This window comes from Hyla sarda, chromosome 12 (genome assembly GCF_029499605.1).
Source record: "Hyla sarda isolate aHylSar1 chromosome 12, aHylSar1.hap1, whole genome shotgun sequence".
Classification (NCBI taxonomy): Eukaryota; Metazoa; Chordata; class Amphibia; order Anura; family Hylidae; genus Hyla; species Hyla sarda.
The window spans coordinates 26,147,246-26,164,141 of record NC_079200.1 but is presented as its reverse complement, the minus strand read 5'-3'; the positions used below and the strand labels follow the sequence as shown (position 1 = coordinate 26,164,141).

Genomic DNA, 16,896 nt, shown 5'->3' with positions numbered 1-16,896 from the left:
AATGAGAAAAAAAAAAAATCCATAAAATCCCATTGTCTGATTTTTAAAGAATGTATTAGCAAATGATGGTGGAAAATAAGAATTTGGTCAATAACAAAAGTTCATCTCAATTCTTTGTTATATACCCTTTGTTGGCAATGACAGAGGTCAAACGTTTTTTGTAAGTCTTCACAAGGTTTTCACACACTGTTGCTGGTATTTTGGCTCATTCCTCCATGCAGATCTCCTCTAGAGCAGTGATGTTTTAGGGCTGCCGCTGGGCAACACAGACTTTCAACTCCCTCCAAAGGTTTTCTAAGTGGTTGAGATCTGGAGACTGGCTATGCCACTCCAGGACCTTGAAATGCTTCTTATGAAGCCAGTCCTTCATTGCCTGGGCGATTTGTTTGGGATCATTGTCATGCTGAAAGACCCAGCCACGTTTCATCTTCAATGCCCTTGCTGATGGAAGGAGGTTTTCACTCAAATTCTTACGATACATGGCCCCATTCATTCTTTTCTTTACACGGATCAGTCATCTTGGTCCCTTTGCAAAAAAAACAGCACCAAAGCATGATGTTTCCACCCCCATGCTTCACAGTAGGTATGGTGTTCTTTGGATGCAACTCAGCATTCTTTCTCCTCCAAACACGACCAGTTGGGTTTTTACCAAAAAGTTCTACTTTGGTTTCATCTGACCATATGACATTCTCCCAATACTCTTCTGGATCATCCAAATGCTCTCTAGCAAACTTCAGACTGGCTGGACATGTACTGGCTTAAGCAGGGGGACATGTCTGCCACTGCATGATTTGAGTCCCAGGCGGTGTAGTGTGTTACTGATGGTAGCCTTTGTTACTTTGGCCCCAGCTCTCTGCAGGTCATTCACTAGGTCCCCCATGTGTTTATGGGATTTTTGCTCACCGTTCTTGAGATCTTTTTGATACCACGGGATGAGATCTGGCATGGACCCCCAGATCCAGGGAATTTATCAGTGGTCTTGTATGTCTTCCATTTTCTAATCATTGCTCCCACAGTTGATATCTTCACACCAAACTGCTTGCCTATTGCAGATTCAGTCTTCCCAGTCTGGTGCAGGTCTACAATTTTGTTTCTGGTGTCCTTCGACAGCTCTTTGGTCTTGGCCATAGTGAAGTTTGGAGTGTGACTGTTTGAGGTTGTAGACAGGTGTCTTTTATAATGATAAGTTCAAACAGGGGCCATTAATACAGGTAATGAGTGGAGGACAGAGGAGACTCTTACAGAAGAAGTTACAGGTCTGTGAGAGCCAGAAATCTTGCTTGTTTGTAGGTGACCAAATACAAATTTTCCACCATAATTTGCAAATAAATTCTTTAAAAATCACACAATGGGATTTTATGGATTTTTTTTTCTCATTATGTCTCTCATAGTTGACACCGCAAATAAAGTAGACAGATAGATCGGCACTACTCAGTCTGTAATACTAGGACTCGTGGGCATAGGGTAGCTGGCTTGGCTGCTTCAATGAAGCTTTGGTGGTGCTCTGACTGGACGTGGTACAGCAGTCTTATAACAGTAGAGTAAGAAATAAGTCGGCGACTCACCGGAGCTGGTTTTCAAGCAGTTTCTTCTTTATTAGTACTCACATGCATGGGGAGAGAAAAGACGTACAGGGGGTACAGCTGTCTGTTAGCCAGACAGCTGTACCCCCTGTACGTCTTTTCTCTCCCCATGCATGTGAGTACTAATAAAGAAGAAACTGCTTGAAAACCAGCTCCGGTGAGTCGCCGACTTATTTCTTACTCTACTGTTATAAGACTCTCTCATAGTTGAGGTATACCTATGATGAAAACTACAGGCCTCTCTCATTTTTTTAAGTGGGAAAACTTGCACAAATGGTGGCTGACAATACTCCCCCCCCCCCCCCCCCCCCACTGTATGTAGATCAGTGCAGAGCATGAGACAGAGCACTGTGCAGCTGTGATAATGGAGCTGTCCAGTTCTCTATATTGTGGGCATAATGCTCAGCATACATGCGCACTCTGCAGACTACTGGGTTAATAGTCCTCCTCTCTGTTTTTTTCTCTGAGATGTCCATTTCCCAGAAGCCCCTAGAAAATGGTTGGCAAGCTACCACCCTTTAGAACTGTCCCTACTCCCAAGTGTCATGGCCTGCAGCCACTGCATTCAGTCTCAACAAGCTAAAAGATAATGGACTGAACGTGTAACACTGCTGCAGACCAGCACCATGGCCTGGGGGTACAGCCCCACCACTGTAGGACACATTCAAATACCAACAGCTTGTAGAGGGAAGACAGCCAGGAGCCTCACACCTCCATGGTAAGCTGATGTGTCACCTATAACCATAGCAGCAAAGGAGCTTATTATTGTGTAATTTGTGATGACTGAGGGTACCCATGAGGTGTGCCAGCTGGGTGTGCCATTAACATTAGCAAACTCTGTATTGCATGCACAGATGATCATATAAGATAACATTTTGTCATTGTAGGACTATAGGTGCCAGACATAATGTAGGGGGCTATGAGATAGCAGAACAACTGTCTGATGTGAACACCGATCAACTAGATTGGTGCTCAATTAAAAAGCCTATTAGACAGCTTGGTAGTCATGTGGGCAGGGCTGGATCGTTGGTGTGGCCTTAAATGTCTATTATTGGTCCAATGAGGATTTTTAAAGAAGGAAAACCCTGCCATCAGCCAACTAAAAACATTTATCGGATGATTTCTGGGTCTACTATACAGTTCGATTATTGCCCGGTGTAATAGGGCCCTAAGTGTTCCATGTCCTTAAGGGGTACTCCGTCCCTAGACATCTTATCCCCTATCCAAAGGGCAGGGGACACGATTTCTGATTGCAGGGGTCCCGCCGCGGGGGACCCCCGCGATCTCCATGCTACACCCGGCATTCGTTTAGAGCGTCAGGTTAAGCGCCAGAGGTTCTTGATATCGCGACCTTGCCCTACTCGTGACATCACAGCCACGCCCCCTCAATGCAAGAGGGGGAGTAACGGCCTTCACACCCCCTCCCGTAGACTTTCATTGAGGGGGCATGGCCGTGACGTCACAAGCCTTCACCCCGCATTGCCAGTCATCCGGCAAAGAGCTGAGTTCGCTCCGTGCACCGGATGTCTGGGGTGCCGCAGTCGAGACCGCGGGGGTCCCCAGTGGCGGGACCTCCGCGATCAGACATCTTATCCCCTATCCTTTGGAGATGTGTTGTGCTGTCTATCATATTGTAATATCACAATGCACCAACTTAAGTGACAGATACAGCTCTGCTACATCCACAACATAATTAGTAGCCATACATTGAGTATTAAGTGGTAGAGGGCACATATTGTTTGTCCAGTATATAGACGCTCATAGAAATCTAACATAGGGCTGGGACAAATATGTGTATCGCAGTATTTTTGTAACTTATGGCGGTTCCACGGTATATAACGGTATAATTTTTTAATTATTAGCCCAGCGCTGTGCTGTCCCCATCGCTGTGCTGTCCCCATCGAGGTAAATACTAACGTCACCCGCAAGCGCTGCCCTTTGTTGCGGCCGCCGGCACTGACACTCTATACTGTGCGGTATCCCTATGCTCGGGCTGCAAAAGGTAAACAAAAATAAACTTTAACGCATGTTCCTACGTCGGCCTTACGCTCTTCCAGGGGACGTGAACGTCGGACAGCCATCAGCCTATGACCGGCCGCAACGATGTTTCGCCACTGTGATGTAAGAAGCCGGCTTCTTACATGACCGTGCGCTCAACCTATCACCGGCCGAGGCGGAACATTGCTTCGGTTAGTGATAGGCTGTCGGCTTTCCGACGTTCCATTCCCTAGGAAGCTGGTCCGGACCGACGGGGAAGGCGAGTTAAAGTTAATTTTGTTTACCTTTTGCAGCCTGGGCATAGGGATACAGTATAGAGCAGTGGTCTTCAACCTGCGGATCTTCAGATCTGGAGGTTGAAGACCACTGGTATAGAGTGTCAGCACCAGTGGCCACAACAAACGGGAGGACGAGGAAAGCAGCGCATGCGGATGACATATGCAAGTATTTACCCCGAAGGGGACAGCGCTGGGCTAATAATTAATTGGGGGGGGGGGGGGGGGGCAGAACAGCGCTCCCGGGTCACATATGGGGACAGTGCAGCAGTGGGCTGACAATTCATTTATTCTCGATGGGGGAGGGGCCAAACCGGTATTGCGGCATTGGTTGAAATTCATATCGTGCAGCACAAAATTTCGGTATTCGGTATGAACCAGTATACCGCCCAGCCCTGATCTAACAGAGTTGCTTTTTAGGACACTTTGCTACGGTAAGGTGACTAGTAGGCTACAGATGAATAAAAGGAATCGGGCTGAGCTGCAATACGAGACACAACCCATGGCCAAGGGTGGCAGTGTTTCTGGGGGGGGGGGGGAAAAACTAAGATTTTTTTTCCCTAATCTCAGAAAGACAAATATTACAGTATGAGAACAATCGTGATCGCGGACAAGTCTTGGTGCCATATCTTGCCTGCCTGATAAGAATCTAAGAGATAATACTTGTGACAGGAAGGAAAATTAATAAAAATATAAACATATCTCATAAGGGTTTCGTTTACTGTGTAAGCAATCCCTGCCCATGCCTAAAGCAGCACAGAACACGGGTAGTGCCAATGGTAACTACACCCTTGTATTTGGCCATCTCCAGCCAGCTTTTAACACATAGGTGGCTATGTACAAAGATGTCATAGGTGGTCAGGGTGTCGAGACAAAGTTGGTTTGTCACCATATATCTATGGCCAGGTCTAAAAGCATAGCAGTGCTGGAACAGTTTTGGTGGTGTCGAGCTATTCCCTAGGGTACCATACGCAACCTAAATTTACACTTGATCGCTTCATTCCCCAGACCACAAGGCAGTGTAAAAGGACCCCCTATTCCACTGTAGACCAAGTTACAATAAAAATATTACTACTATAGACCTTAAAAATACAATGTAAGTTGTCTACAAATTGACGAGTGTTAAGCACTATGGGGGACATGTATCAAAGATTTTACCCCTATTTTGTGATTAAATTTTTGCGCAAAATTTTGCGCAAGCTCTTTTTTTGTGTACATTCTAGTGGAGCATTTCCTCCAAATGTTTAGGTTTCGGTGTACCTTGGAGCAGGGATCGACCGATATCGATTTTTTTTAGGGCCGATACCGATAATCTGTGGAGGTTAGGGCCGATAGCCGATAACTTATACCGATATGCCGGTATAAATTATTGGCTATTTATTCCCCCCCCCCCCCCCCCCGCAACACCGCTGCAGTTCATTGATTTAAAGCGGGCGCTTTAAATCAATGAACTGCAGCGGGTTTTGCGGTGCCATAGGCCACCGCCGCCACCCGCTTCTCTCCCCCTGCCTGTCCGGGGGTCCTCCTGAGTCCTATCACCGATACCGCCGCTGCGCCGTGCCCCCCACCACACCGCGTCACACCCCCACCGCACTGCCCCGGCCCCATTGCCTCCCCCATCCCCAGTTTTATAATGACCTGTTTCCGAGGTCCACTCTACATCTGGCTCCGGTGGCGTCCTCCTGAGCTGTCACTGTGCGCACTGACGGTGACATCGTGTCACGTCACGTCACTTGTCATTGCGCACAGCGTAATGCAGGACGCAGCAGGAGCCAGACGTAGCATGGATTCCGGCCCCCAGGAACAGGTAATTATAAAACCGGGGATGGGGGAGGCAATGGGGCCGGGGCAGTACGGTGGGGGGGCAGAGCGGTGGGGGCGGTGCATTATCGGATTATCGTCAAGGTAATTGCAGTTACAGATAACGCCCAAAATCGTGAATATCGGCCGATAAAATCGGTCGATCCCTACCTTGGAGTGACATATTCAGTAGGAACGAATGTATTAACTTCGTACATTTCATTTACCCGCAGAAATCTTGCGCAATGACCATATTTTTAACGCAAATATAAGCCATCATCAATGGCTCTAAATTATTTATTTCATTTCATTTTTCAAAGAGTGGAGGTATGAGGAGATTACTACATTTGCCCACAATTTATGAAACTCATTGCGCTTGATTGATAAATTCAGCGCATCTGCGCACAATTTAGAATTCGGCAAAAAGGAGTAAACTGCTTCTACCGAACACAAATAATGATACATGTCCCCCTATGTTCCTTAGATTTGACTGATCCAACTATTAGAGTAAGATATAGGTCACTTTAGGGGTAACTTATAATTATATCCCAAAAGGAACGCCAATGAACAGTTGTAACCTGGGCCACACAAATGATATAAGCCAACAAAAAAAAACCCAGTTATAAAGAAATCAACCTGCGTACCCCCACGTAAGTGTCATACTAAGGTTATGTTCACACTGAGGAAATGGAGAGGAATTCTTGCTTAAAAATTCCGCTGCGGAACCCGAATGGAATTTGCACGGATTTTCCGTGTAGATTATAGGAGGAGTCTTATTTTAATTTTTTTTTTTTTTTTTTGCTGGACTACAACCACAAATTAGAATTTTCTTTTTTTCTGGGAACTTAGACACTGATTCCGCATGAAGAAAGAACATGTTCATTCTTCATGCGGAACGGGATTCCGCGTCAGAATTGCGCTCGCAGAAATTATTCAGTGTGAACTAAGGAGCCGAATTCAATTCAAATCAATTGGGGTTTGGCAATGCTGAATGAACTGGAGAAGTGAGCAGAATTATTCGAGTAAATTCCTCTCCAATTCCTCAGTGTGAACATACCCTAAGGCTTCATCAAGCCCCCTGATGAAGCCTTAGTGCGAAACATATGCTGGGGTATGCAGGGGATTTCGTTTGGCAGGTATTCATACAATATATATCCACACTTATACGCTTCTATTATGCTATCTAAGTCTATCTACTTATGTTTAAAGTTTGTATGTCCACTATACTAATCTATACTATGTGTCTCTGTATCTAGTGATCATTTATCCAATATCTTTATTTAGTTATTCATATTGATACTAGTGACATGGCTATCTTATACTATAGCCAACATTACATTTTGTGTGACATTATATCCTGTATCTGCCCATGTTATCCAGGCTGTTACCACCAGCAGTCTTGTGCCCTATTTCTCTTCAATGATTTTATCTGTTTTTATAGGTTATCTATTTATTTTTATATTTTATATGTTATGATATCAATTAAATTTGTCTCCATTTTTTATCTCTCTGTAACTGGTGATTTTTTGTTGGCTGGTAATGTATAATAAGCATTAGTCTAAAAAAAAAAAAAATATATATATATATATATATATATATATATATATATATATATATATAAAATTATGTATAATGAGCAACAGTCTAAAAAAAAAAAAAATATATATATATATATATATATAAAAAGTATAATAAGCAACAGTCAAAAATGTTATATATATATATATATATATATATTATATATACATACATACATATACACACACAAAAATAAAAAATAAAAAAAGGGGAGGGGGATAGGGGAGAACCCATACATTCGCTCACGTATTACCCACAACACTAGGCTGCAGAACCCCCACAGCTCGTAAACCTAGAGGGGGATTGCGTCTCTCCAAGCAATGTCAAGTATGTGGAGTCTGCTCCGGGAATGTGCACATTCGATTGCAGTATATGCTTGTAAAATGCTGCAAAATTCTCTTTTAAGTGCCTGCACATTCCATAATGTATCAGGGCTCCAATGCAGACATTATAACTAAAGTCCAGGAACCTTATAGCCGCATTTTCCTAACAAGCAATCTGCCGCCAGCTTGTTGCAAAACTACAACTCCCAGCATGCCCGGACAGCCGAAGGCTGTCCGGGCATGCTGGGAGTTGTAGTTTTGCAACAGCTGGAGGCTCACTGGTTGGGAAACACTGAGCTATAGGATCAGCCTTACGTGCAGGAGAACATAGCGAGAAGGCAGGCGGAATTAACCTCAGGAGATTAAGAGAATCAGAGCAAAGAGGCAAAGTAAGAAAGCACCTGGGATTAAAATAGTAACACAGTATACCCCCGAGGCTAAACAAAAGATGCCGAAAGAGCACAGTATCCCCCCCCCCCCCCCCACACACACACAACCCAAGCCAGCACCTGAAAACACCGACCCAATAACTGCGCCATCCCCTCCAAAATATACGACTCTACCCTATACAATTCGCAATACATTAATACATTTCCCTTTACACACATGACAGGTATATAGACGACGTACGCCATCGCTTACTGTACATCACACACTGTATGTGACCTTTAAGGACCGTACATCCAGCCATTAACCCACACAATACGTCACATATCACTCTAAACTCACTTAAAACCTTCATTGGAAGTAGTTGCCGGTACCTGTATATAGTCGTCCCCCCCCGGCAGCTACAAGTCGTCAACCTGCGGCACTAGAGCATCCAGTCCTGCTTGTGGAGCAGATAACGCACACAGTTACGCTCGGACGTACACATCACACGGAGAGTCACGCCTAGACCCCTTGCTACCGTATCACAGGGGTCTTATCAACAAAATAAGTGACAAGTTCCTACCTGTACTAATGTCCAGTATAGAGATCCAGAGGGGGGGGGCGCAGAGAGGAAAAAAGGGGGGAGGGGGGGGGGCTCTTCACGGAGCGGAGAACTGGCAATTCCTGTTTATCCTCCTCTCTTTATCTACCTGTCTTGATTTACATGGTCACTCCTCCCAGGTGACATCACCTGGAGACACTTTTCCCGCCCTCCTGAAATATGAATCAGAGGCATCGTATTGAGTAGCCCCACCAGGTGCCTAAGTGTAAACCGTACGTCTGTCAGGCTTAGTAATGGACAGTAGGTGTGCTGTCTCAGCCTGGTGTCTGGGCGTGCACGTTGCTATGTACTTAAGCGCTATCTGTGCTGCTGTGCCTGCGATAATGGTGTAAACTCTCCGGTAGGAGTAATGTGCAGTGCAGAAATGCATGTATTAGGGAGGCGGATGTCTTATGTCTACGTACTGTGCATTCCCTGCTTAGCAGCTCTGTGAACTCTTGGACTGGTTCCAGTGCCCATGTATAAGCCTCTCCTCCTCCTGTCTGATGCTTGGGAGGGAATCATAGCTGAGCTGCACGTTTTCTTAAAGGGGTACTCCGGTGAAAACCTTTTTTCTTTTAAATCAACTGATGCCAGAAAGTTAAACAGATTTGTAAATTACTTCTATTAAAAAATCTTAATCCTTCCTGTATTTATTAGCTGCTGAATACTACAGAGGAAATTCTTTTCTTTTTGGAATGCTCTCTGATGACATCACGAGCACAGTGCTCTTTGCTGATGTCATTATAAAAATAATAATAACTCTTTATTTATTGTTGTCCTTAGTGGGATTTGAACCCAAGTCCCCAGCACTGTGAGGCAGCAGTGCTAAGCACTGAGCCACCATGCTGCCCTTAGCGTACATCTGCTATGCATGGTTGCTAAAATGGACAGAGATGTCAGCAGAGAGCACTGTGCTTGTGATGTCATCAGTGTTCCAAAAAGAAAGGAATTTCCTCTGTAGCATTCAGCAGCTAATAAGTACTGGAAGGATTAAGATTTTTTTTAATAGAAGTAATTTACAAATATGTTTAACTTTCTGGCACCAGTTGATTTAAAAGAAAAAAGGTTTTCACCGGAGAACCCCTTTAAGCGATGGGCGGGTGAGGGAGGGCACAGGCTCTTAAAAATACCAAACGGGATGTTTAGCATATCCTATATGGACTAGAGTGACTTATCCAGCAAGATGTTGTCCGTCATATGTAAACCCCAAAGAATGTGCAGAGCTAAATCTGTCGCAACACAATGAATTGCAGCTCTGCTTCGTCGCAGAGTGAAAGATCAGGTGGTGTTGCAGTTGCGTATAGAGATGAGCGAACTAACAGTAAATTCGATTCGTCACAAACTTTTCAGCTCGGCAGTTGATGACTTTTCCTGCGTAAATTAGTTCAGCCTTCAGGTGCTCCGGTGGGCTGGAAAAGGTGGATACATTCCTAGGAAAGCGTATCCTAGGACTGTATCCACCTTTTCCAGCCCACCGGAGCACCGGAAAGCTGAACTAATTTATGCAGGAAAAGTCATCAACTGCCGAGCCGAGAAGTTCGTGACGAATCGAATTTACTGTAAGTTCGCTCATCTCTAGTTGCGTACGCTGCAATGATATTCTTCCATTGCTTAGTATAGGGAGCCGACGCAATGTAGTTACCGAGAGTAACGCAACCTGATCGTGTGTTTTCACCCGTACAGGTTTGCTTCATCTGCATTTCTTTATTTTTATTGTTGCCTTAAAGGGGTACTCCGTTGGAAAACTTTTTTTTTTTTTAAATGAACTGGTGCCAGAAAGTTAAACAGATTTGCAAATTACTTCTATTAAAAAATCTTAATCCTTTCAGTACTTTTTAGCAGCGGTTTGCTACAGAAAAAAATCTTTATTTTTTTTAATTTCTTTTCTGTCTTGTCCACAGTGCTCTATGCTGACACCTGATGCCGGTATCAGCAGGAGCAGGAGAAAATCCCCATAGCAAACCTATGCTACTCTGGACAGTTCCTGACACGAGCAGAGGTGTCAGCAGAGAGCACTGTGGACAAGACAAAAAATGTATTCAAAAAGTAAAGAATTTCCTCTGTAGCATACAGCTGCTAATAAGTACTGGAAGGATTAAGATTTTTTAAAAGAAGTAATTTACAAATCTCTTTACCTTTCTGGCACCAGTTCATTTTAAAAAAAGGTTTTCCACCAGAGTACCCCTTTAACATCTCTTCTGCATTTCTATGTGCTGACAACAAAATCACACAAAAATTATCAAAGGAAATCAAATGTATCAACCCATGGAGGTCTGGATATGGAGTCACACTCAAAATCACAGTGGAAAACCCCACTACAGGCTGATCCAACTTTATGTAATGTCCTTAATACAAGTCACAATGAGGCTCAGTAGTGTGTGTGGCCTCCACGTGTCCGTATGACCTCCCTACAATGCCTGGGCATGATCCTGATGAGGTGGGGGATGGTCTCCTAAGGGATGTCCTCCCAGACCTGGACTAAAGCATCCGCCAACTCCTGGACAGTTGGTGGATGGAGCGAGACATGATGTCCCAGATGTGCTCAATCGGATTCAGGTCTGGGGAACGGGCGGCCAGTCCATAGCATCAATGCCTTCCACCTGCAGCAACTGCTGACACACTCCAGCCACATGAGGTCTAGCACTGTCTTGCATTAGGTGGAACCCAGGGCCAACCGCACCAGCATATGGTCTCACAAGGGGTCTTAGGATCTCATCTCGGTACCTAATGGCAGTCAGGCTACCTCTGGCAAGCACATGGAGAGCTGTGTGGCCTCCCAAAGAAATGCCACCCCACATCATTACTGACCCACCGCCAAAACGGTCATGCTGGAGGATGTTGCAGGCAGCAGAACGTTCTCCACAGCGTCTCCAGATTCTGTCATGTCTGTCACATATGCTCAGTGTGAACCTGCTTTCATCTGTGAAGAGCACAGGGTACCAGTGGCGAATTTGCCAATCATGGTGTTCTCTGGCAAATGCCAAACGTCCTGCACGGCGTTGGGCTGTTAAGCACAACCCCCACCTGTGGACGTCGGGCCCTCATACCACCCTCATGGAGTCTGCTTCTGACCGTTTGAGTGGACACATGCACAATTATGGCCTGCTGGAGGTCATTTTGAGGGGCTCAGGCGGAGGTAGCGGTCCTGCTGCTGGGTTGCCCTCCTCCATGTCTCCTGATGTACTGGCCTGTCTCCTGGTAGCACCTCCATACTCTGGACACTACGCCGACAGACACAGCAAACCTTCATGCCACAGCTCGCATTGATGTGCCATCCTGGATGAGCTGCACTACCTGAGCCACTTGTGTGGGTTGTAGACTCTGTCTCATGCTACCACTAGAGTGAAAGCACCGCCAGCATTCAAAAGTGACCAAAACATCAGCCAGGAAGCATAGGAACTGAGAAGTGGTCTGTGGTCCCCACTTGCAGAATCACTCCTTTATTGGGGGTGTATTGCTAATTGCCTATAATTTCCACCTGTTGTCTGTTCCATTTGCACAACAGCATGTGAAATTGATTGTCAATCAGTGTTGCTTCCTGAGTGGACAGTGTGATTTCACAGAAGTGTCATTGACTTGGAGTTACATTGTGTTGTTTAAGCATTCCCTTTATTTTTTTGAGCAGTGTGAAGATCTTAATCCTTCCAGTACTTATCAGCTGCTGTATGCTCCAGAGGAAGTTGTTTAGTTCTTTTCTGTCTGACCACAGTGCTCTCTGCTGACCCCTCTGTCCATGTCAGGAAATGTCCGTAGCAGAAGAGCTTTTCTATGGGGATTTAATTCTACTCTGAGCAGTTCCTGACATGGACAGAGGTGGCAGCAGAGAGTACTGTAGTCAGACTGGAAAGAATCACACAACTTCCTCTGGAGCATGCAGTAGCTGATAAGTACTGGAAGGATTAACATTTTTATATAGAAGTATTTTACAAATCTGTTAAACTTTCTGGCACCAGTTGATTTGAAAACATTTTCGTTCTCCCGGAGTACCTATTTAACGCCTCTGCATTAATTTATTTAAATATTTTTGTCGCATTAATGCCTCTGCCGCATTTGTTCATTTAATTTCCTTTTTTCGCATAAATACCAATTTAGCTCTGTTGCATGTATTTATTGTTGCAAAAAGACAACTGGGAGTTGTAGTTTTGCAACAGCTGGAGGCACGACGGTTAGGAAACACTGCATTAAAGAAGCCCTTGGCTGTCCAGGCATGCTGGGAGTTGTAGTTTTGCAACAGCTGGAGGCACACCGGTTGGGAAACACTGCATTTACGTATCTGTTGCAATTTTTTTTTTTTAGCACACGTTTACGTGCCTTAAACAAGATTGTCTGCAATATCTAAAAGGCCATTGAAACTACTCAGTGCTCTAAAACCTCTAACCTAGATTGCAGGTAAGCCTCATGCACGCAACTATGTTCTGACTCCATACAAGGTCCTAGTTCTACTCCATTGTAATAAGGCACCGATGCTGGGCCACTGATTTCATATGGGGTATGATACTCTCCACATCTCAGATCGCAAATCTGGTAAGTGAACAGAGGCCTATAACTCTGACAATCCATAATTTCCATAGTTGGAGCTGGTTGTTATATACTGTATTCCTCCGGGGGGAGCCATAGTTGTCTGGTCAATGTTATCTGCATTTTCTCATATGTCATGTTGAATATTACTGTACTGCCACCGACATGTGTCAATATAGACCGTCACCTGACCAGACAAACTCTACTTATAAGGCTGGGTTCACACCACGTTTTTGCCATCTTGTTTTCAATCCGTTTTTCTAAAGAAAACCATATGGCAAAAAAACGGATGGAACAGTATGGGAAAAAGTAAACCATATGCGTTTTTAAACTGTATACTGTTTTTAAAAGTGCATACAGTTCCGTCCGTTTTTATAAAAAAAATAAAAAAAAACATACATTTGTTGATAATTTTGTCCATTTTTAATGGGAGGGGTCTTGGGTGTGGATTTTAGAATGCAAATGCGCATGTGCAAAGTAAAAACCGTATACGGTTTCCCATATGGAACTGTATACATGTGCGTTTTCCATTGACTTCCATGTTTAAAAAAACGTATGTGGTTGCAGTACGGCTTTTAAACGGGAGTCAAAATGGTGGTTGACCACGTTTTTGTCTCCGGTTTAAAAACCGTACTGCAACCGCATTTTTTTTTTTTTTTTTTTTTTTTTTTTTAACATGGACGTCAATGGGAAACGCACATGTATACGGTTCCATACGAGAAACCGTATACGGTTTTTACTTTGCACATGCGCATTTGCATCCTAAAGTCCCCACCCAGGACCCCTCTCATTAAAAATGGACAAAATTATCAAAAACATGTTTTTTTTTTTAAATCAAAACGGACAGAACTGTATGCACTTTTAAAAACAGTATACAGTTTAAAAACGCATACGGTTTACTTTTTCCCATACTGTTCCATCCGTTTTTTTGCCCTACGGTTTTCTTTAGAAAAACGGATTGAAAACAGTATGGAGGAAAACGTGATGAAAGGCCACTTATAGCTTATGGATATCATTTCAATATAGGCACGGTTAGTCTATTGTACCATCTTGATACAGCCCTCTATATGCATAACAAACATGGCAGTGAATGGGCTTGAAGACCTTGTGGTCCACTGTCCTGTTAAATTGCTTATCCAAGATTAGGAAAACAGAGCAGATTTTTTCCAAAACCAACGCCACACCTGTGCTCAGGCTGTGTGTGGTATTGCAGCTTAATTACAATTAAGTGAATAAAATAAAAGGTCAGGTGTGGTGTTGCTTTTGGGGAAAAAAATTAGTTGTGTTTTTTCATTTCTGTTCAAATCACTTAAAGGGGTACTCCGCTGCTCAGCGTTTGGAACAAACTGTTCCGAGCGCTGGAGCCGGCGCCGGGAGCTTGTGACGTCACGCCCCGCCCCCTCAATGCAAGTCTATGGGAGGGGGTGTGACGGCTGTCACGACCACAGTGCTCTCTGCTGACATCTCTGTCCATTTTAGGAACTGTCCAGAGCAGCATATGTTTGCTATGGGGATTTTCCCTGCTCTGGACAGTTCCTAAAATGGACAGCAGAGGTCAGCAGAGAGCACTGTGGTCGTGACATCAGAGGAAATGCATTTCTTTTTTGGATTTCTCTTTAGTATACAGCCCCTAAAAAGTACTGGAAGGATTAAGATTTTTTAATAGAAATGATTTACAAATCTGTAACTTTTTGGCACCAGTTGATTTAAAAAAAAAAAAAAAAACTTTCCACGGGAGTACCCCTTTAAAGGGAGAATGAGATGACACAAATCTACAATAATAAAAAAATCATGATAATAATAGTGATGGACAGCACCAGTGATTCATCTCATTGAGACATCATAATAACCACCGCAGAATGACAAATTCACCTGCCGCTCCCAACATAGGTAAGAGCGAAAAACAGGACGGACGTGTGGGTCATGAATGATAGCCGGCACAGGAACGTCAAAGGATAAGAAAAAAACATGGCCGCTTTTTTTTTGTACAAATTACACCATGCTTGTCCATGGGTTGTGTCTGGTATTGCAGCAGGGTTCCAATAAAGTGAAGCGGCTGAGCTGGAAGAGCATATACAACCTGTGGGCAGGTGTGGCGCTGTCTTTTTGGGCCAAAATTTTGGACACAACCAACTTTGTTACAATTACATAGATCTAGAGAGAGGAAGGAAGGCGCCTCATGTGCGGGATCAGCAGATCTTGTTAGTGGGGGTGGGGGGGACGGTAATTCCCAAGCCGCTTACCTAAGTTGGTTGTGCGCCCACACAAGGTAAAGAGTAGAATACATATAAGTATAGGTCCACTGCAGCCCTCCTAGGTAGAAGTAGAATCAAAACAGGGTGACCGTAGGTTCAGGAGTTAGTCCGGCGCAGAGAGGAACCATCAGGGAGCCAGATAAAATCAATGGATTTATTAGATGCAACGCGTTTCGCTGCGCAGCGAAACGCGTTGCATCTAATAAATCCATTGATTTTATCTGGCTCCCTGATGGTTCGTCTCTGCGCCGGACTAACTCCTCAACCTACGGTCACCCTGTTTTGATTCTACAATGACATAGATCGGACCGGAATTCCGGAATGTTTCCCTCACATTGGCCCTGATTTGCTAAGAGTGTTGTGTAGTTTTCATTGTAGGTTTTAATTACCCACAAAGAAAACTACACAACACTCTTAGTATATCAGGGCCAACGTGAGGGAAACATTCCGGTCCGATCTATGGGGGAGATTTATCAAAACCTGCCCAGAGAAAAAGTTGCCCATAGCAACCAATCAGATTGCTTGTTTAATTTTGCAGAGGCCTTCCTAAAAATGAAAGAAGCGGTCTGATTGGTTGCTATGGGCAACTTTTCCTCTGGACGGGTTTTGATAAATCTCCCCCTATGTAACAAAAATGGTTGTGTCCAAAATTTTGGCCTCCCAAAAAAAAAAAAAACTGTGCCACACCTGCCCACAGTATTTACTTAGGTTTCCTCACATTCTGCCTTCTGTCGGCTCAAATCCACCACATTTTTGTGGAAACCTTAGTAGATATGTTGGGGGAAATTTATCAAAACCTGTCCAGAAGCAAAACTGCTGAGTTGCCCATCAGATCGGTTGCCATGGGTAACTCAGCTATTTTGCTTCTGAACAGGTTTTGATAAATCTCCCCCATTGGGTTTTTGTGAAAATGTTGGAGACACACCCCTTTCCCCAACAGCCACGCCCATTTTTCGAGTTAGTCTTTTTTTTTTTTTATTCTGGCGCAAATTCTGGCGTAATGAATCTGTCGCACAACTCAAAAAAACATGTGGGGTTTACAACAGTAAATCAGGGCCATTGTGTAGGATCAGAGGAGGAAACAGCGAATCAGACGTGAGCCCGAAAGGGAGTATTTAATGGAGGCCACTTATCCAAACCTGAGCAAGAAAGAAGGGGTCAGCAAATACATTCTCTCTCACTTATTCTTAATAACTCTTAATTTTCACAATAAAACCGTAAAGAAGAGCAAATTGGGACACTCACGGGGAATAAAATAAAAAAAAGTGTCCGCAATTGAGAGATGTCCCTTATTGAAAAAAGGCTCAAAATTCTTCCTAAATGACCAAATACTGTCCTGTACTCACCCCAGAGTGTAATTACCTATAAAACATGATAAAAAGGAATATTACAGTAGAATCTTCCAGTGTCATTTAATCTCCCCTTATCACCCCCCATATCATTTCATCCCCCCTTTTACACCTTGTGTCAAATTATCTCCCCCCCCCTTACCCCCTGTGCCACATAATTTCTCCTTGATCCCCCCTCCCTGCGCCATTTCATTCCCCCTTCTTTACGCTTTGTGTAAATTCATCCCCCCCCCCCACCTCTTTA

The 16,896-nt window shown here is 44.1% G+C and overlaps 1 protein-coding gene across 5 annotated transcripts in view; it reads right to left on the bottom strand.

Moving 5' to 3' along the window:
- Positions 1-16,896, bottom strand: part of GRB7 (growth factor receptor bound protein 7) — a 265,456-nt gene that overhangs the window by 107,765 nt on the left and 140,795 nt on the right. The window contains exon 1 of one of the 5 annotated variants that reach the window (XM_056549222.1): positions 8,510-8,895. The exons of the other annotated variants lie outside the window; for them this stretch is intronic. The gene's annotated coding sequence lies outside the window, so the exon portion shown is untranslated. Of the gene's footprint in view, positions 1-8,509; positions 8,896-16,896 lie in introns of those variants that run through there. 5 annotated transcript variants of the gene reach the window in all.